The sequence below is a fragment of the Neovison vison genome, chromosome 13 (assembly GCF_020171115.1).
Source record: "Neovison vison isolate M4711 chromosome 13, ASM_NN_V1, whole genome shotgun sequence".
Lineage (NCBI taxonomy): Eukaryota > Metazoa > Chordata > Mammalia > Carnivora > Mustelidae > Neogale > Neogale vison.
In genome coordinates, this window is record NC_058103.1 from 108,182,285 (window position 1) to 108,204,978 (window position 22,694).

A 22,694-nucleotide genomic window follows, 5' to 3' on the forward strand; every position below is an offset into this window, starting at 1 on the left:
AAAATACACATTCTGCAAAGTCCTGCCACTGTTCACAGGGGTCGCCGTGAGCTTGTCAGGGAAGAGCCAGAACTGCCGACCAGTGACCTAAGAAGCACGCCCCCTACTCTCCCCTCCCCACAGAACATTTCTCACGCCAGGCGCTGGCACGGATACGGGAGCACAGGGCACAGGTCAATGCTGTAACTCCCAACTGGGGGCCCACTGCTCTGCTCTCTCCTCCTCCCTGTGGAAGGGTCCTGGAGGCCCTTTTCCCTGTCCTCATGGTGGTCTTCCGGAGTGACAGACCCAGCTGACTTGCGGTGCGGCAAGAGTAGAAAGCACATTGCCTCCAAGGGCCCGAGAAGGGATCAGCACTAATCACTTGGAGTGCCTTTGTGTGCTGTGTGTCTTTGGGTAAGTCACTTCCCTTGGGGGGGGGCTCCCCTTCCTTGTGGGATCCATGAGATGATCATTCCAGCCCCGCCTACCCCGCAGTGCGGTGAGCAGATCAAAACCTCATGGACTATCTGTTTCTTTAGCTGCCCCGAGACGTCATGCCACACACGCAGCTCTGACCTACAAAAAATCATAATAGAGTGACTCTTGCTTTGCTGATCAGTTAGTAGGACCCCGGAATCTGTCCTCTTTCACCCGGCTCTGAGGCCATCAGGTAGACCCTGACTCTCAGGCCACTCGTGCCTCCCTCGAGCTGGCTAGGAGCCGGGGGGGGTGAATGCGACTCCAACCGTTCCCCCGGTTTCGGTGCTGTGTATTCAACACATCGTTCAGACACCGCGTGGGGTGATGATGAGGTCCACGGGCTCGGTGCCGCGCCGAGTGTCTTGCACAACAACCACTCCTCAGCGGAGACGGCTGGGAATGAGAGCATGGGAAAGTCCGCTCCAGAACCGCATGAGCCCTCTTCTAAACACGCACATGGTCTCATTCTCACCCGGTTATTGGCCAGATTAAAAGGAAGACCAGCTTGCCATGTAGCCTTTGATGTGAAACTGCTTAGATAATGTTTCCTTTGGCCATTTATCTGTGTAGCAAGGAGGAACCTGAAACCAGCCTGGCCTGGGTCCCCTTTCTGTTGGAGCAGGAGCACCTCTTAATGGTTTCAAGGTAGTAGCTCCTTGCTTTTTGGGTTTGTTCCTCAAGAGCAGGTCTCTGTCTTTCCTTCTCCTTCTCCTGAAGCAGATGTTACTTACAAAGTGGACTTGAGTTGCCTCATCTCTTTTCCAGTGTGTTTTCCCCAGTTTGTTTTCAGAGATATGTAGTAGGCTTCATATTTTATATGCTAAGCAGCATAAAGAAATTCTCCAACCCCAAACACTCCTGAGCTGCAAAGAATAGAGACTGCTCCCGTCCCTATCCCATCGGGAGCCAAATGCAGTGATTCCAGGACCCTGGGAAGACCTCTCTCTTTCCATTTCCAAGCACATACGTCCGATGTATGGAGGGATGATGTAGAACGTTTCCCAGTTCCTCTTGGCTGGTGACCTAGAGTGAGAAACTCTCAAAGATTCCCATGAAGGTGGCCAAGTAGCAATGACCAAGACCCCATGGGTTGGCAAACCCAGGGGAAGGGACTGTTTGTTGAACAGCTGAGATTCCAGTCTCCACTTCCCCAGTTAGGTTCATTCACCAACAACACAGGATGCGAGTAAAATTGGACAAATTCCAGATGCCCCTTGTTAGTACCATTAGCTCATGCTCCTTAGTGGCCCAGAGGGAGGTGGAATGCCCACAGCACTCTCAGAGCCTGCAGCCATGTCCCCTCCCAGCTCTCAATTGTGTGTGCTAAAGAAATGCCATGCCGGGCCTGCCAAGGGGAGGTGGGGACAGGAGCTTGTCAGATAGAGGCTGGGAACCATGGTAGTGTATGTGATACAGGTGTCCGTCCACCCATCACATGTCTACTCTTAAATTCAGATCTGACGCACTCTAATTCCAGTATTGGAGTTAGTCACTATTAGTAACAGTTCTGTTAGTAGCATGAAGAGCTTCTCCAATGGACAAAGGAATTCTAAAGTATTTTGCTGCTCGCTAGCTGTGTGCCCTTGGAAAATGAATTAACCTTAATTTCCTCACCTAGAAAATGGGGTAATAAGATTACCTACCTCATACAGTTGCCGAGAGAGTGGAATAGGAAAATGTATAAAATGCTCAATAATGTAGCAATGGTAGTTGATAATGGTAGCAATTAATAAAAATGAATCAATAGATCAGTATTCAGGAGAGCTATAGTCCCGTGGACATGGCAAATTTCACAGTCCCTTGGGTTTGGTCTAGCACGTCCTTGGCTTTGAGTTCCTCTGCAGAAGCTGGGCAAGAAGCTGGGCAGGGAGGCACCTGTACTACAGTAGCTTTAAGTGGTGGAATTAGAATCAGGAGATTTGGGGAATGCTGAGAGGGTTGGCAGAATATAATCATTGAAAATCACGGTTCTGTGTCCAGTCAGTTCTGCTCTGCCCGCCTTACCACTGAGATCTCCAGATTTCCTAACACAGAAGATGTAGCAAGAAGAAGTAGAAAGTTGGGACAAGTTGGTGAAGGAGGCAAGCACTAACTTAGAAGCCACCTTGTGCTGAATAAGTGTTTGTTATGTTGAGGTTTTTATTACAATATTATTATTGTGGTTATCATTGCTACCGAACCCAAGGAAACTTGTGGGGGTGGTGACTAGGTGCGGGGGAGGGAATTATCACCTGTCTGTTTGAATGTTTAAACTGTAGCCAAGGTTCTCAGGAATTGATGGTAACACCTCTAGAAGGGTAACATTGTGGGAAGGCATCACCTTTCCCCCAAAAAGCTACACAGTGTGACTCTGCACCTGGGCCCTTTTGGAGGACTGGGGGGCGGCTCTGGCCAAGAGGTTGAGAACAAGACCCCTCCCCCAAGCAAGGGCCTTTGTAAAATCAGCTAAGCCTAAAGTACTGCAGAGAACAAAACTGAAAAATGCCCAGAACACTTTCTTCGGCTGCCTGTTTATTCTGTTTTGTTCCCACAAAAAACTGTTATTCTTACAAACTAGTTATAAGGCTCGCCCACAAGAAGAATCGATAACCTTAAAAAACCTAGGGAAAATAAAACCACCCTGGAAACTCACTCAACCCCAAGGGCCATGATGACCCAGGATTCTGATTTGGGGTTTTTTTTTTTTTTTTCATTTCTCGCTCAAAGATAACAAATAAAACTAATGCGCAAAGCCACATACATATTGGAAACACTTGTCCTTTATTTTTTTTCCACTTACCCTCAGCGATATCAAGGACTTCGTAACAAATTAGCTTGTCAGGAATTCTTTTCAGGAAACTAAACCACAGTTTTAGTCTTGTCTATTCAACACATTGTTCAGAAATGTTTTGGTAACCTTTAAAGCCCTACTCTAGGAGAGAAGTTCCCATACTCTCCAATTAAATTCTTTCCTATTTTGAAGGTCATTAAGATTTTGGAAGATGTGCTCTACATGAGTTTGAGTCAGACGTCTATGTTCTCAGCTGAGGAGGCAGGAAGGTCCCCACAGCTACCAAACTGGGCTGGGCCAGGCTCTCTGTGGTCAGGAAGGAGAGTCCGGGGATGTTGAACAGAGCCACCCACTAGGGAGTGTTTACTGGTGGATAGACCTCCAACTGCTGGGGTAGATGCCAAGGTGTGAACAGATCTGGAGAGATGAGGGCAGAGGACTCACTCCATGGAAAGCCTGGGAAAAGCCCTGAAGTACAGAGTTGGTCCTCAGAACCTCAACCTGCCAGAGACAGTCCTCCTACCCTTAGTTACTGATCTGTTCATGGCAGGGACTTGAACACTTATTTGTATGCCCGTGTTCACAGGTGTAATATATGTATCCAATAGTACATTATCCAGCCTCAGAAAGGAAAGATATTCTGACACCTGCTCCAATGTGGATAAAACTGAAGGACATTACACTAGGTGACAGAAGCAAAGCCCCCCAAAACAAATATTGCTTGGTTCCCCTTCGATGAGACATCTCGAATGGTCAGATCCATAGCGTGGGGGTGGCTGGGGCAGGGGAAGGAGGAAATGGTGCATTATTATTTAACAGGTTCAAAGTTTCTTTTGGAAAGGGTGAAATGTTCTGAAGATGGATGGTGGCGTCGATAACACAATAAGGAATGTACTTAATGCCCCAGGACAATTCCCTAAGACATGGTTAACACGGTCCATTGTATGTCATGCGTATTTTACCACAATAAAGAAAAATCCTGCTCATGAAAATATTTGACAAATCCATATGCTCTCAGGGGTAGATGGCTGGTGAGACTGTATTATCTCTCGGGACGCTTGCATTTTAGCAGAAGCCTTAGATCAAGGCATCTTATCCCAGCTGTTAGAGGGGGACCTGCGAGGGAATGAAAAATGGAGCATCTCTTCTTCACCATCCCTGTCTCCGACACAGACCTGGCTCTTCTCCCTCGGCAGGAGCAGAAATCACTAGAGACCAGGCATGTTGGTGTTTACAAACACCTCCCCGTGCTGCGTCCTCTCCAACTCCAGCAGACTGTCTTCCATCTTTAATTGGTGTTCGCTTTCATTTCTTTTCGTGAACCCCAAGCTTTTCTTCTCTCTTATGACCAAGACAGAATTTGTACTGAATGGTCCTCTTTGCCACCCCACCTGTTCCTGAAATGGCTACAGCCACGCTCCTGGTGCTCAGTCCAGCAAAATATTCCTTGTCACTGGGAACCGTTCTCCAAAGGGACAGTAGTGTTTTCCAGTGCCTGTTGTTGAAAATGCAGACTTTGCCAGAGAAGGAAGATTTAGACAAGGTTATATAATGGAATTTGAAGAGTTCAAGGGGACCTTTGAGATTATTCAGTCTGATATTTTCATTTCACAGATGTAGAAAATGAGCCAAAAAAGAGAAATGACTTCCACATAGTAAACCTCACAGCCCAGATTTCAGGACTTCAGCCCGATGCTTTTTCTCCTCTGCCACCTGGGATAGAATTTTTGGAAACTTGTTATACTGAATCCCCCATATTAGTTTACAGAAGTAAAACATGGCCATTAATTGCAAATGTTTCCAGAAGGGTTCAAGCAGCGTCTTTTAATAGAACACATTAGCCCATTAGTACCCACTAAACACATCATCACTCAGTTTACCAGATGAGCTTAAAGGAAGCAGGGTTTGGTGGGCGAGGGATCTGAGACAAGAAAAGTTCTTTCTTGGGGAGTGGAGTGGAAATGGGGGGGGAAGACGTGGGGTCCTGCAGCCGGGTGAGTGTAAGGGTGTTATGGTTTGGAGACCTGGTTTTACTTGCTCTTCTGTCTCTGGACAGCAGTTGTCACTTGGCCCCATCCCTGCCCCTCTCAGAGCTTAGCTTTCTTGTCTGTAGCATAGCAGCTGTGGGTGAGGAGAGAAGAGGCATCATCAGAGACAGGTGTCCTTGAACCTGACATCAGAGTCGCTTCAGAGAATTGGTTAAAAGCATTGCCCCCCATAGTTTCCTCTCTGGCTATTCTGATGCAGTTGGACCGAGGATCAGCCTGGAAGTCTGTATGTCGGGTTCATCTCATTTTAAATGTGAATTAATTTAGTTATTACTGAACAGCTGTTTGCATGTGTTAGGTTTAAAACTCAAAAGTTAAAGAAGAAGGAGAAGAAGCGTATTTATGTATTGGAAGATTTCCTTCCAAAGCCTTGTCCCGTCCCCAGCCCTCTTTCCAGAAGCAGACCCATTATCGGTTTCTCGGTATCTCTCCAAAGATGCCACCAACACTGTTAACACATAGTCCCAAGACAGGCGTTGGGGGGGGGGGGCTTCTGTTCCAGCTTCTCCTTACCCCTGAGGAACTGAGGCCTAGAGCTGGCAGAACATCACCGCTCATAGAGTAATAGGGTAATGACGGTGGCTCGGAGAGTCCATGCTGTTTGTTCTTTGCCTGGCGTGTCTGAAGGCCCCAGCCCCTGTCTGCTGATATCCTCCTGCTTGCGGTCATTGCCGCCAGGGACTGGAGGGCCCTGATGCGTCTCCTGTGGACGGGAGAGCTGAGTTCTCTCCTGCCATGAAATCAGGCCAGGAAGGGCTTCCCCCTCTCTCGGGCCCACAATCCAGCTGCAGCTTCAGGGGCTCTGTCACAATGACTGTGGGGACCCCGGTGCTGCCCCACAGGGAAGCTTGACCAGTAAGACCCACTTCTCCTGGGCGCCCAAGAAGATACAAGCCCCGCTGTGGGTACTACCTCTTTCCCTTCTCTCCCTTTCCTTTGTGGCACCCCAAATTTAAGCACAGGGATGGTTTCCCAAACAGGACTGATTTCATATCTGAAAAGGAGCTGGAAATCCCAGAAAAGGAGCTGGAAATCCTAGAGACGAAAAGCACCTTCGTTCCTGACATTTGAGTCAGTCATGGCCTTCCAGATCTCCCAGTAATGGTCCCAGCAACCATCATTTGCACAGACTCCTGCCCTTAACTAATAAATAACACTGTGAAGCTTCACCAGGGGTCTGTTTCTGGACAAATTATCTTTTCAACACTCGGATCAGTTTACTTCATGGCGTGGTTGTTTCCTGTTTCTCAGCATCCAGTTCAGTTTGGCCTGCCCCAGAGCTGGCCGTGAGTAGGGCTTTGTGTGTGAGCATTCAGAATTCTTCTGCAGTCCCGGGGTCATGGTTCCTGTGTCGGAGCCCGAGGGGCAGCCCCACGAGGCCCAAGGGCCCTGACTCGAAGGCCAGGCACCTGGGCCCCGCTCCGGGCCGGCAGCTGACTCCTCGCCCTAGGCCCGCTGCTTCGGCCGGCACAGCTCCCCTCCCGCTGCGGCTCTGCCAGCTGTGAGATGCCTGGCCAATGCCGTCTCCTTGATGGCACTGAGATCTGAGAAGAAATCGCAAGTATGGCAGAACTTGGAGTCCAGTCTTCAGCCAGGCACTGGGGGCGGAGCATCTGTAGGACTGATAGGCTGTCACCCCCCCAACTGCGGCCCAGCTGCACACGTCCACTGCCCCTACCCACCCCCCGCTGCTTCCACCAGCAACCCCAACTAACCCATCAGCTCCGCTGGCCCCTGCTGCTTCTCTCCAGAGCCCAACCCCATTTCCTCGAATTCCCTTTTCCTTCTGCCTTTCCTTCATTTTTGCAAAAGGATGACTGCTCCCTGCCAGTGTGCTAGGTGCTGGGAATACCTAGTGAGTGAGGGGAGCTGGTCCTCCGCAGCTTGCTGTCTGTGGTGGGAGACAGAAACGAACCCCTCCCTCTAACGTCCTAGGGAGAACAGCTATGCATACTGGGAAGGAGGAAAGCCGCAGTGTGAAGGTAGAGGAAGGCAGTTTTGATAGGTGAGCAGGGGCTAGGCCGAGTTGGGGAAGGAGATTTTGCAGAGAAGTTGACATCTGAGTTTTCTTCATTCTTTCATGCTTCCAAAGAGGATTTTAGAAGGATGAATATAGGGGAGGGACGAGAAAGACCACCATGATTCATCATGTAGCCTAGCACATATCTGGCATTTTTTGCTATGTGGCACACTGCTAGAAGATTCAGAGGTGTGTCCAAAGCCCAGAATCTTACTTAACCTCATATAGACTCTCTCTAACATGTTGGCTTCTAGGGGGGAAAAAAAGTGCAGATATAAGCAAGAAGAGAAAATCCAGAGTGCCCGGACTCAGCCTCAAGGGAAGCACATCTGTCCTTCAAGCAAGGACAAATCCTAAGTGTATATAAGCAAAGCAGAAGGTGCCTGCAGGGCCTTCAAGACTGATTTGGAGAGGCAGGGGAACGTGACCAGGAATCCACAAGAGCCAATAAAAACGACAGCTGCACCACTTTCTGAAATGCGAACGGACCTTGTAAGGAGGTGGGGTGGGGGGCATGTTCTGGAAGAAGGGCTCTTGAAGAGAAACTCAAAACACAGTTTACTTCCCCTTTGCTCTGTGACCCGAAGACATTGATTTTGATGAAGGCTTGCCAAGTGTGCCAGGCTGGCTAGTGGAGTAACAGCTGCTCTGCTGGAATTCAGGAGGAGTAGGGAGCAGAAAGGAAGTGGGGTCTTTTTAATTTTTTTTAAGATTTTTTTTTTTTAATTTATTTGACGGACAGAGATCATAGGTATAGAGAAAGGAGGAAGCAGACTCCGCACTGAGCAGGGAGCCCGGTGCAGATCTTGATCCCACGACCCTGAGATCATGACCTGAGCCAAAGGCAGAGGCTTTAAAGGAATTGGGATCTTCTCACAGAGATCTCAGCCCAGTGTCCACAGTGGGGATGCACCAGTAGAAATACATTCCCACAGGTCCTTCCATGGCAGCAACGCCAGGCAAGTAGGATTCTGCCTGCTACGGTCAGAACATTTCACTCAGCTGAGCATCCCCACAAGCCAGGCATTGCAGCAGGCTCCTACCTTCAAAGCCTTTGTGGTTGGATTTCTACTTCCCGGGCCTGCTAGCATAATTGTTGCACCAAGTAACATTAATGGAAAATAGGGGAACTTAACTAGCTGGACTCAAAAGTTTGTATTTGTTGTATAAGAATGACCCAGTGTTTAAAACAATAATCCTTGCATTTGGCCCCATGGAGCTGCTGGAATAGACAAAGTCAAGAGTGGTAGTAAGACTGGTCTGGACTTAGGCAGGCTTCAAACCCCGGGGCTGCCATTTATGTGTGACTTATGGCATAATGCTTATCTTTTGCCATCTCATGTTGTTCTACTGAGGGAGAGAGTAACACATAAACTGCAGTATTACAAGAATTAGTGGCAATGCATGTCAAAGCATAGGACATGGCATTCAATAGATAGGATTTTAAAAAGATTTTTAATTAAAAAATTTTAAAAAACAGACTAAGAGAAAGTATTTGCAATATATGTAACAGACAAAGTATTCATAACCAGAATATGTAAAGAGCTCCTAGAAATCAATAAGAAAAAGACAAGCCAATTGAAAACTGGACAAACGATATGGATAATTAATTCACAGGAGAATAAATATAAGAGGCCATTTCGGCTTATATGTGAAAAGATTCTCATTCTCACAAGTAATCACGACTCTGCAGACTCAAAATGACAGGATGCCATCAATACTAGTTATAAGTTTGTGTAGCTCTACCATAGAATAAGCTACACATACTGACTCCTTTCCATGTACCAGGAAGAGGGAAAACAACATGTTTCTTTTTTTTTTTTTAGCTTAATTTCTTTTTTTTTTCCAATTTATTTATTTTCAGAAAAACAGTATTCATTATTTTTTCACCACACCCAGTGCTCCATGCAAGCCGTGCCCTCCATAATACCCACCACCTGGTACCCCAACCTCCCACCCCCCCACCACTTCAAACCCCTCAGACTGTTTCTAAACATAATGTGAAGTGAAGAGAACTGTAGAGGAGCAATACATGAAACCTGATGCCACTTAGATTAAGACACACACACAAACATGCCATGTTTGTCCATGGTGCACATTAGGTTCACTCCAAATATCTGTCAGTGGTTACCTCTAGTCAAGGGCTTGGCATAGCAATGGGGTTGTCCCAGGGCACTTTAGCTTTATCAGGAAAGTTTCCATTTCTTTTAAGAATGCGTCCGTAGATTAGTTTAAAATGAGTAAGTTCAATGAGTACCAATTCAAGTATACCTAATTTATCTCAGCATCAAATGTGGTTGAAATTCCAGGCTCTGAACCCAGACAGCCTGGGTGCAAAATTCAGCTCCCCCACTTTCACTGTGTGGATTTACCAAGTCACCTAACCTCGTCCCATAGTGGAGTTGGGAAAGGTCTACGTTTATCCTATAGTCATTCGACACTTAAGGAAAGGAAGGCCAGACAAATTCAATGGCTTGTCCAAGCAACACAGCGAGTGAGTTTTACACTGGTTCCTAAGACTTACTGCTCTAGAGCGTATCATGCTTAGCGAAATAAGTCAAGCGGAGAAAGACAACTATCATATGATCTCCCTGATATGAGGAAGTGGTGATGCAACATGGGGGCTTAAGTGGGTAGGAGAAGAATCCATGAAACAAGATGGGATAGGGAGGGAGACAAACCATAAGTGACTCTTAATCTCACGAAACAAACTGTGGGTTGCTGGGGGGAGGGGGGTTGGGAGAAGGTGGGTAGGGTTATGGACATTGGGGAGGGTATGTGCTTTTGGGTAAATTGGAAGGGGAGATGAACCATGAGAGACTATGGACTCTGAAAAACAATCTGAGGGGTTTGAAGTGGCGGGGGGGTGGGAGGTTGGGGTGCCAGGTGGTGGGTATTATAGAGGGCACGGCTTGCATGGAGCACTGGGTGTGGTGAAAAAATAATGAATACTGTTTTTCTGAAAATAAATAAATTGGAAGAAGAGACAAAAAAAAAATAATAATACAAAATCAAATTCTCTAAGGCAAGAAAACACTCATACTCAGCTTCATTTCTGTGCCTGTAGAACATAAACGTCTCTTCCTTAAACGTGTGTCACCATACTTCCTTAGGAAAGGTACAGCTCCAGTAAGAGCCTGACTCAGGGCATGAATATTTCACTTGCAGGGGAGGCAAATGGTGATTATGGTGATTTTCGTGTTCACAATCGATGCGCCAAGGAAATAAATCACTCACAACTCACATTTGCATTTCAGAGCACTTTCACATATTATCCTGTTTGGTCCCCAAGACTCTGTGAGGCAGGTGTCATCATTAACCCCGAATTACAGAGGGGGAAGCTGAGACTCAGAGCTTAAGCAGAATGCCCAGGAGTTTTAGAGAGGACTTAACTTGCTACTAAAATTAAATGGCCACTTTCAAATTAACTTTAAAAAAAATGAAAAATGTTTAGAATATTATTTTTTGTTTTTGTGGAGTTGGGAGAGTCAGGGTAAAACATTGCTCAGGAGAACATAAATTTTTGTAGTTGCTGCACACACCTTAGATATTTTGTAGCAGAACCATCTTCAAATGCCTTGACTTATTGACAGAGTGTGCATTCTGATGTTCATTTCAGAAAATAGTTACTCGAGCTAGAGTAAAGGTCAAAAGTATCATTATGGAACAGTGATCAAGTTTCTAACTATTACACCTTTATACTAGATCGGGGTGGCAATAAATGTAACGCTACAGAGAGCCAAGGAACCTTTTAGGAAAAGTTTCAAAAGCTCATCCAAACACCGGATGAACTATGCCTGGGGCGCCCCTTCCCAGGATGCCATCTGTAGACAGGTCCAGAAGTAGCCAGAGGTGACATAGAAATATTAAAGAAAAACACGCCTCTCTGTGGGAGCCAGTGCTCATTGCCTCCAGAAAGAAGCCTTTGGGAACAAAGATGCTTAGCTTTCAACCTTGGAGCTTGGATCTGCAGAGATGTGTTGGTTGTCCATCTGATCAGACCCACTGTCCATCCAGAAGTTTCTGTGAAGAGAGGCGAGCGCTTAACTCTCATCCACATCGTTAGTCGAGAAAGACTTATCAGAGTGGGATAGGCATGTCCAAGGAGGTGGAAGGGTGAGAAGAAGGGTCTCAGAAAACAAAGGAGAAGCTTCTGAGTGGAAAGTTCCTTTGTCTTCAGGAGAAAAAAGAACTGCCTGGGCTTCCTTGATGTCTGGCCTGAGCCCCAGGAGGGGGGTGGAGGGGAGGGAGTCCTCTGGGAAAAAGGAAACCCTACCTCCCAGGAAGGAGGACTGCTGGAGGAGATTTTAATGAACTTCTACCTTTGAGTAGACAGGTGGTGACGTGCAAAATGCAAACAGTGCAACAAAGAGATGCAAATGGCATGCTTGTTTGCCCCGTGGAGCCCACCCGGGAAGTACCTCCACCCAGGACGCTTGCTCTGAAGGTGATGGATGGAGCCCTGGCCTCCCCGCTGGCGGCCTCTCAGACTCCCACTGCCTCCTGGAGGACCTCGGGCGACCCGGTTCTCATAATAGCATCTGAGCACTTTTGTTACTCAGTACCCATCTACCGTCTTTTAACTGCAGTTGGGACAGCGTTAAGGATGTGCCCTAGTTGTGTCGAGCACACACACCCGCACACAGGAGTTACTCCAACAGCTCTCCCCTAACCCCAGAGCTTGCTGATGAGGCTGGTGGATGTCCGGGCAATGGCTCTTTGTAGGCCAACAGATTTTTGAAACTCTCCACCGTAAAAAATACATTTGTATTAATCCTCAGATACATGTATAATATTAACCTGCGAGTGCCACCAATAAGAGCTAATATTTTGAAAGCTTGTTTATGGAGTGAATTCTCATGGGGGTCCGTGGAGAACCCACACATCACTGTCATGGCTTGGACCCCAATACCAGGATGATGTCTGCCCATCAGAGCAACCCTCACAGATAAATCACTAGGAAGGGAAAGGAAAGAATATCATACGACAGCCTTGAGGAACATTGTGCTAATGCAGCCACTGAGAGAAATCTTTAAAAAATTAGGTAATGCACTATTGGTGGAATGCCTACCAGATTAGGAGCGACAGGAAACTCAGATGGCAAGGTCTCCTGTTGGTGGTCGGCTTTGACTGTCCCCAGTATGGGGTGAAGTGCAGAGAAGTCTCCAGCTAAGAACATGTGGTGTGGGACTCATTCCATATACACCTCAGGCTTCAGATATCTGGGACTGGGGCAAATTACCAGAAAAAAAGAGGGAAGAATTAGGAAGGGAGAGGGAAAACAGACAAACAGTGAATGGCTATGTTCCATCACAGCTGCCCTGTGTGGGAATCCCTGGGTTGTCCTCAGAGTGGGAAGATAGATCTAGGAGCTGTTCTCTGATCTGAGGGACAAGTGGAGAACAAGGTGGTGACCACATAAAGGGAATGAATCCTCAGGGGCACTGTTCTTGACATCCACCAAAGAGAAGGATGGACTGTGTGCTGGCCATTCAGAGAATTCCTTTGCCTGGGACACGGTACAGGAAAGGTGCCTCTTTTAAAAATGGGTGATTTCTTGAGACTGGGGAGAAACTGGGGATCCTGAAAACAGGACTACGCCACAACAGAGTTCATTGTCAGCATCGAGGAAACACCTGTAAGCAGCACACCTGTTTCCTTTGGTCAAAGGGTCTTAATCTCTCATTCTAGGATTTCAAAGTTGAAAAGGAAGGACCACGCAATGAGTGTGTTTTCAGGATCCCAGTGTTCTAAGCCACTAACAGCTCTGTGGAGTGAGACAGGACAGCCACTCCCGGCCTCGATGTCTCATCTGTAAACACAGGACTGGATAAGGATTTTGCTAAAGTTCATGTCACAATGCCTCTTGGACTTGTCTCTATACAACTCTAGATCTAATAATTTCTGGGGTAAAGGTGAACCTGTAAGATTTGTTGAGGTTTTTGAAATGATCCCTACTCCTGAACACTTGTTTCATGCTACTTAACATTCTATCCATAATTAATAATCTTTCCTCTGGTGAAATTCGTTTAATAATAAGAAGTCAAGGAACTATTAAAAAGCAGAAATTAAATATCTACCCATTCCAACTTATTTCTTTAAAGATTTATTTATTTATTTGAAAGAGAGAGAGAGAGAGAAAATGAGGTGGGGGAGGGGCAGAGGGAGACGTAGACTCCCTGCTGAGCAAGGAGCCTGATGTGGGACTTGATCCTGAGACTCCAGGATCATGATCTGAGCCAAAGACAGATGCTGAACTGACTGAGCCACCCAGATGCCTCTACCCATTCCAACTTATAACTGAAAGAAAAATGAGGATAAAGATTAGGCTATCTTTTCTCGAAACTAAATTACTTTGTCTGCCTAGATGGGAATAGTACAATCAGTTGAAATGATTTTTTTAAAGATTTTATTTATTTATTTGACAGACAGAGATCACAAGTAGGCAGGGAGGCAGGCAGAGAGAGAGAGAGAGAGAGAGAGAGGAGGAGGAGGAGGAGGAAGCAGGCTCCCCTCTAAGCAGAGAACCTGATGGAGGGCTCAATCCCAGGACCCTGGGATCATAACCTGAGGCAAAGGCAGAGGCTTAACCCACTGAGCCACCCAGGCACCCCAGAATGATTTTTTTAAAAACGGTTTTCCCCCATTTTTGTGGATAAGAGAATTGAAATGTTTAAAATGTTCTTTAAAATCTGTTAAACGTATCTGATGACAAAGAAGGCCTTCTAAGATGCTTAATGATTCCAATCGAAGAAAATGATTTGCTATCTGATGGTCACACCTGCTGTGTTGAACACAGCCATGCCCTGATGGCTGCTAGGTTTCTTTGATCCAGCTTGTAAAATACAAGGGTCCAGCCCTTACTTCTAAGGTGATTGCTAGGTTTCTGCTTGATCCAGCTTGCAAAATACAAGGGTCCAGCCCTTACTTCTAAGGTGACTGCACCCCACTCACACTTGAGGAGGTTCCCCTGTGAGCTTGTCCATCAGTCAGGCTTGGACCTGCAGCTCGCCCCAGAGGCTCAGGTCTCTGGTCTCTGCTGACCTGGTAGAGCAGGCCCTTGCGTTTAGACACAGGAGCCATATCTGTACCGGATGAATAGAGAAGAGTCTAGCTTGAAAGACTCCATCCTTCCCACCCTCATCTGAGAAAAACTTCAGGATTCGTGAGAGCAGAGGCGGCTGAGGCATGGTTTCACTTACACCACCCTGGTTCTCTTGCACAATAGAGTAACTCCAGCATAATCTGTGACAAATCACTTGCACATGAAGAGGCTCTTGGCTGAACCATGGACACCAAAGCCCAGCTCTCTGAGTGGCAAACACATTTGCATTTATCCTGTGGTTCTTGCCTTGGAGCACCAGTGCGTAGGCCATTGCCACGCACTGCCTGGGTCCCTGGACAGAGTGGCCAGTTAGAGAATGACGAAGGTATGACCTTAAGTTACACCTGTGCAAGGTAAGGGATGGGGCGGGAGTTGATCCCAGACCCAACTTTGCACCAAAATCAGCTGCGGCTTTGCAAAAGTATAAGTCTCCAGGGTCCCCCGAGACACCTCAAATCCAGATGGATCTGAGTGGGCTCTGGGAACGGCACTTTTGAAAAATCTCCTTTCAAGATCCTATGCCACCAGCCCGCCACTAATTTTGGGTTTCATGTTGGGGAATCATTGAACCAGATAACTGTTGCTAGCATAGTAACTTCCCAGGAAATAAGTTGGATCTATCTAGAACTCTGGCTAAGCCCAAGAAATATTTCTATGGAGACGCTTTCTGTGGAAGTTATTCATTTTAACTTGGCTGAAGTTGTTGCTGTTGCTTTTAACCACACATGATTTAATTCCCATTTGTAATCAGATTAGTAAAAATTAAAAGTTAAACCTATTTCTATTTTTAGGTTATTATGTGTGCTGGTTGGTGGAGAAAATTCATATAAAGTTCATATATATAAAACCTACATATATTTCAGTGAATAGCAATGAGAACAATTAAAATATCTATGACATTTTGGCTTGGGGCTGTCCACTTAATAGGGTGTATCTCCAAAATAGCTGTGGTTAACCCACCGAACTGAAATAGGTTTTCATGAAAAAACAGCAGAAATATGTGTCTGCTCACAGAGTTTATATTGTTTCTTTTTGATGGAAAGAATAGCTCTGCATCTTGCTCCATTGGATAACACAGTGTTGTCAACGGCATTCCAATCCTTTTTGTTAAACCAAGGAGAAGGACAGAATAAGGGAGGTGTGGGGGCTCATTTCCCTGAATTAATTTGCTGGCAGAGATTTTGTTCAAACGTTGTGCTGAACCAGACTTTTTCCCAAGACTCTTCAGAGTTCAATAAAAGTGTTTGTTTGGATATAGACTTCAAATTCAAAAAAAGCATTTTTTGCTTGCTTGCTTTAAGATATTTTACATACCACCCACTTCCCTGACTCAGAAAGAATCAGAAATAGCCATAGCACATCATGAGGTATGAATACAATCTCTATAGTTGTTGTAAAACTCATGAAAATTTGTAGAACACAACCAGTGAACTGAGTGAAGAGAGGAAGAGAATCAACCATCTTGCACAGACTCAACCCCAACTTAGTGGTTCATTCATCTGTTCAGACAACTTCTCCCAAGTGCCTTCTATGTGCCAGACACCAAGACAGGGGATTTATAGAGACCAATAAATAGTTCTCAAAGGTAGGTAACCCTGAGGAGGAATGTCAGATGTCAAATAATTGTAATACTATTGGATAATTTTAATACAGTGCTACCAAAATACACAGAAGGACAATTCATGAGTTGGACCTTGCAGGATACATAGGAATTTGCTGGATAAGGAATGGAAGGACATCTTTCCCATATCCCAGATCTTAAAAGCACAGAGGCAATGTCATGCATGGGCAGTGGCCCATGGTTCAACATGGCTAGAACAGGACTGAGAGATGTCATTTGCTTGAGTCTTTAGGTCTCAGCAGAGACTGGGTCATTGAGGGTATTGACTCATACTCAGAATTTAGATTTTATTTTTCAGGGGATGGTGTAGCCTTTGAAGAATAAGATTTCTGATGGCATAATGAAGGAAAAAGATGAGACTTGAGGCATGGAGAGTAGGTCACAAGTCATGACAAAGTCAAGGTGAGTGGTGATGGGCCAAATCACCAAATCAGTAGTAACAGAGAGGAAGGAGAAAAGTCAGATGTGAGAGCTCTTTGGGGAATGCACTTGATAGAATTTGACTGGATGAGGAGGACCAAATGAACTTTGGGCTAGGAGGTGAGAGGGAATATAACTGAGCAAGGGTTGGTTCTTCAACATCTTGTCTTCTCCCATCTGGCCACAATGTTGCCCATGTTTTCTTAGATCCCTTTCCTGTTTTCTTGTTCCTACTTTTTAAATACTCACCCATTAAGAAATGAAATATCACTACCACCATCACATGGGACACCATCATCAAAACTATCCCATACATTATAAGAGCTCAGACCACAGACAAAAAAGCTTATGGGGCAGTGGGTCCCTAAGACTAATCCTTTCTCAGCCATAAAAATAAAAGCCAAAACATTTGCATGCTGCCTCTCAGCCCTGTTCTTTTCACAACTGTGCCTCACTCCAGTCTTATAATCATCCTTATAGGAAAGACAAATTTTACTGTTTCCATTTAAGGGAAAAAGAAACTGAGGCTGAAGTCATAGTCCACTCTTGGGGAAGAAGTATGAAGCTGCCTAGGAAGCTGGTACCAACAATTCCAGACTGGTGTCCCACTGTCCCTGTGATGTTAGGCCTGGGAAACAAACTCTCAAAATCTCAATTTCCTTCTCTGAAAATGGAACCACAAAAGGACCTGCTCCCTGGGGTCACTGCCCAGGCTAAAGGAAGTGAGGCACAGAAAGCACTTGGCCACCCCTGCTGAAGTCTTAATACATGCTAGCTATGGCTTTGACAGATCTTCTAGCTCCAGAGTCCCTCTACCATGGTGTCCCCCACTCCTGAGAGAGGAGACACTCTTTCAGATAGCTGTAGTTGGCCACTGGATGAACTTCTTTTTGCCAACTAAAGAAACATGTCAGAAAGATACGGGACTATTTCCCCAATCTGGCATGTCACTCAATAGCCCCAACTCTTGCCCAGAAGTGTCTTCAAGTACAAAACAGACAGCATCAATGGAGAGATGTTAATTTTTCAAGACCCAACTTCAGGCCTCAAGAGAGCTTCCTATACTTGCAGAAGAGTAAGTTTGATAGAGTCAAAGTCAACATGTCCTACGAGAGGACCAACCACTATGCTTGGGTGGCGTTTTTGGCTTGCCCTGCGTGGCAGCTTCAGAAGAAGCTCCTATCAGAGTCATCAGGGTGTTCCTGAGATCCCCGCCAAGCTGGGTGTCTGCACTGGGGCTGAGGGCCAGGCGCAAGCTGTGTGTCCTCCGTGCGGCCATATAATGGCCTGCAATCCTTCTTAGAGAAACTTTTTCCAGTTCCAATGTCAGGATCTATTTCCACCTTATCTGACTTTTCTGCCCAGTTCCCCCCTCCCAGTGTTAACGATCCATAATGAACAAAATGAAGATGGCAAGAACGAGAACATTGGTGTATTATTTAGGGACACGATGGGGGAGGGCTATCTAAGGAAAACAATTCAGGGAGAAAGGAAGAGGACTTCCATTCTGCTGGGTGGAATAAATGTTTTACTGAGCAGCATTCTGTCCAGCTGGGGAAAGGCCAAGACTAATTTAACCTTTGGTCAGTCAAATGGTTGGGAGTTAGCTAGTTTCCTTTTCCTCTTACATCACTCCTAGAGATTCAGACAAAAATAACATGGTCCCGATTACATGACATTATGGGCTCTGCAAGTCCACCAGGGAGGATAGTGTTGAAACCCCTCAGAGACAAATTAATCCTAGCAAAGCAACAGCTGTAAGACTGAAACAAACAGAAGAAACAACAGCATATTGGTTCCAGGCTTGGTTCAGAGTTGATCTTAATCCAAGCAATTAAAAACAAAGGAGTTAAAAGCACTAATTTGGGAGCATTTCTGTTGCTTAAAGAAGGTTCTTTATGAAATTCTCATCAATCCTAGGTGTGCTAGTCTGCCGTTTGGCACACTTTGGGATTTAATTCCTAAATTTGATCCTTTTTTTTTTTTTTTAATCCTTATTGTTTAAAATGGAAATAAATGCCCTGAGAAAGAGGCGAGCTCCGCTAAAACAGAGCCTCCACATCTGGCCCTGGATGGCCATGAGGCGGGAGGCACTGCTGCCCTGGGCCCAAGGTTGGCATTCGGGGGCTGGGCACCTGGCCCTCCTTCCTGGGCTGATTGCATCCCAACGGACACTTGAACATTTCCTGAAAGTACAGCCTGCAGCCCCTGGAGGACAATCTGCAGAACTTGTATGCACCACTGACACTCAAAAATCAAAATATTTCCTCTCCCCAGGACACAGCTGCCCTCCCCACACCCACTCGCTTTGCAATTGGGCATTACTTAGAGACCCAATATGAACCCTAGTATAGAAATCTCACAGCTGGAGCTGAACTCAACTGAAAGGAACACACTATTAGGACAAGAAGAAATCGATTTTCATGAGTAAGGGCATGGTCTATCTGGAGACTGCCTGGATCCCAATGTGGCTCAGCCCATTGCTGTTTGCATGACCTTGGGCAGGGTCCCCTCTGTGCCTCAGTGCCCACCTTTGGGCAACGAAGGTAAGAATGACATCTACATCCAGGTGGCTTGGGAGAATGGATGACAGTGTTTGCAGAGTGCTCAGCACAGCCCTGACAACTGAGGATAAAATAATGGAACCACTGTCATGGGCAGAGCCACAGTCTTGGAGGTCGTGGCAGACTCCTGGCACACAAGAAATTGTGGCAGCTGGTCCCCACAAAATGATCTTCAGGATTGGCCTAATTTCTAATCCTCTAATCGTAAAGGCAGAGGCGGTCAGGACAGCAGCCACATAATCAGTGAAGTGTCCCACTGCAAAGTCTGGCACGCAAACTGAGGAGCTCTGAGTCTTTCGTCCAGGGACAGTCTCTGCTGGTGTAGGGTGGGGGAGCAATTAGAGGGAAGTGGGAGTGAATGTACCAAAAAAATAGAAGACAGCTGTCCCAGCGCAATAGGGCATGCTGATGTTTGGGACCTGTTTCCATGCTTACTGGCTCACATATCCATCCATCTATCCATCCATCCATCCAAACCTCCACTTAATCTATGCCTGGTAGGCCCTGCTCTAAATTCTGTTCATACAGCACAGACATTTAATAAAACTTGTAGCCTAATGGCAGAACCATGTTTAAAACAGAATCAAACAATATTTAATTTAAAATTGTGTCATGTTTATGGTTTATACCTAAAGCAGGCCAGCTATGATAGGAAACAATGGGGGGCCCAACTTTATAGTGGGGTACAGTGGGTACCCTATTGATGAGCTGAAAGAAATGACCCCAGGAAACTGGAGATGTGAACTCCTGCCTCCTCCTGCTGTCTGGGACAACAGCCTCATCCCACCAGCTCTGGCCCTCCTTGACTTTGGTCTTACAAAGGGCTACCTCTTCTGGTTATGCAACACCTTCAGATACATAGTTCCACCGTGGGAATAAACATTAAATTAGTGCAAGGCCTTCATTCTCTCTGTGCAGAACTCCAGCCCACGTGGGGCCAGGGGTGCTTGTCCACAGTCATGCAGGGGGCTGGGTCAGAGCTCCTCTCTTCCCCGTGTGACTTAGTGCACACACTCTGACCCCTCTGACAACTCACTTCTTCCCCAGGAAAGAATGATGAGACGCACATGTTTCTTGAAGAAATGTCTCCTAGAGAAAGGCCTTTTGGGGCAGTCCCACTGTTGGGGGAAAACTTAGTCCCTTCTTGGAGATCCCTAATCTATTCTCAGCTTCTTCTGGGACCCCACCATTAAAGAATACCCAAAGATGAACTGGAATCAAATGAAATAGAAGGGAATCCAATGAGCCATTGCAGGGCACGTTAGAGCTAACACCTTCAGAACAAAAACCAAGGCTTTTTGATTCACTGTGTTTATATTCGGACTGGCCTGGCTTCCAGGCTGTTCTACCCCACAGGGACCATGTTTCTGAATATTTCAGACTTGTCCCTGGACCTTTTGCTAGCACAGCATGTAACTAGTGGGACTCCAACCCAGTTCTTTGACTCCCAGCCCAGTGCTTTTCAACTCCAGTTGAGGTTAGTAACCAATTCTGTTTGAGATGCATGGAGGCTACGGAAATAGTAACTGTTTCAAATGGTGATTTCCCATGGGCAGATAGAATGAGGCAGATGGTCACTCATTCACTCAGCAAACATTTGTTGAATGCCCACAAGTCAGTCCTTGCGGATTTCCTGGTGAATAAGACCAATTCAAGCCCCACCCTCATGGAGATAATAATTTCCAGAAAATTCATTGCAATAAACACAGAGCTACCCGGATAATGATTAATTACAACAGTAGTAAGTGCCAGGTAGGTTTGTACCCAAAGAACTTACGATCTGCCCTCCCACACCAGGTCCTTTCATGGTCCTACCCATCTCCGCCCACCACCCCCACTCCCCGCAGTGTGGAAGCCAAGAACCCAGGAGTCAGCCTCATACCCCAAACTCCCCATTACCAATCCACTACCAGAGCCCCTTGATTTTGTTCCCTAAGTATCTGTGCCCCCATGGTCCTTGTCTCTAGCAGAATCATCATCCTCTGCCAGCAACACTCTAGCCCCCCTCCAGCTCCATCTCCACACCACGGGGCCCCTGCAATCCATTCTACAAGCAGCCACAGTGCCAGCCTCAAAGGAAAACCTGACTATGCCGCCCTCTACCCTTCACCTCTACTCCTCTACCCTTCTCCTCCCACCCCACGGCCCACACATACAACCTCAAAGGCTCTTCGCTCTGAGAATCCAAGTAAGCTCCAGAGCATCTTCCATACTGTCCTGGTTTTTTGCCCTTCCCTCAGACTCAAACTGGACACAGCTGCCCTCTCTGCCCCAGTCACCCCAGCCCTCTTTCAGGCTCTGATACGGCCTTTGACTCCTGACAAACGACTTTGCATGGGTTTCTCCTCTACCTGGAAGGCTCATCTCTCTCCTGTTGTCTACGACAGCTTCTCTGACCTCCCTAACTAGGCCCAGTTCCCAAGTAATGCATTCCTGGACCTATTCGCAGTTACACATCCCCCAACTTGACGGGCCGCTCCCACAAGACAGCGAGCTCCACAAGGGACGTGCTTGTCTTGGCCCATTGTATTTCCGATATCTGACCCAGGGCCTGGTATAGAGTACGGAATGAATGGTTGAATGAAGAATGAATGAATGAATGAATGAATGAACTCCCTGGGGAACTTTGGGCTGAGAAGTAGAAGACAAACAGAAATTAGTTGGATTAAAGGAACTGGGGAGGCAGGAAGGTTCCAGTCTGAAGGAAAAGCATGCCCGTGGAGAAGAACTGAAATAGACCCTCCCTTACTTCCCAGAGAGAAAGTGGGGGCATTCCAGAAAACTGATACGAAGATAGAGTCCTCCTTCCTGAATGAGGGCCGAGAAGTGCAGCCTTAGCTAATACGGGGGTGGGAGCCAAGGCAAGGAACTCTTTGTAATGAACACAGTTCAGGAAGGAAGCAAATATGCATACAGCGTAAAAAGACCAGCACTATTTCACAAAATCTAAGTCGTGTAAATAGACAAAAAAAAAGAGGTTTTTGTCATAGACCACACTATGGCATCCTCAGGGGGGAAAAAATGTACTTTGCACCGTGGCGCATGCTCATAGGTGACAGAGGGAAAGCAGGGCTGAGCATCCCCCAGGGGTAAAGACGAAGCTGCAAATGAAGTGGTCACTTAGCACTCTGTTCCTCTGAGTGGGGAGAAGCCTGGGAAGATGACAGGCCTGTTAGCCTCTGCTGGGGCCGAGCCAGGGCCATGGTGGACAGGAGAGGGCCCTGATGTCCTGTGGAGAGTGGGAGAACCCTGAGGAATGCCAGCTAGGCCTCTGTCTTAGTTAGCTTGGGCTGCCGCGATCAAATGCCATGGACTGGGTGTTGTCTGTGGCAGACGTTTATTTCTCACAGTTCTGGAGGGTAAAAGTCCCGAGTCAAGGTGCTGGCAGATTCAGCATCTGATGAGGGCCCTCTTCCTGGGTTACAGATGGCCGCCCTCTCACTGTGCCCTCACGTGGCCTGCCCTCAATGTGTGAACACGGAGAGGGAGCTCTGGTGTCTCTTCCTCGTCTTATAAGGGCACTAGTCTCATTATGGGGACCCCCATCCTCACGACCGTGTCTTGATCTAATCACCCCGAGAGTCCCACCTCCCATTGCCATCGCATTAGAGGCTAGGGCTTCCGCATAGGAATTTGAAGGGACACCAATATTCAGTCTATAATAGCTTTGGATGTGGGGCGTTC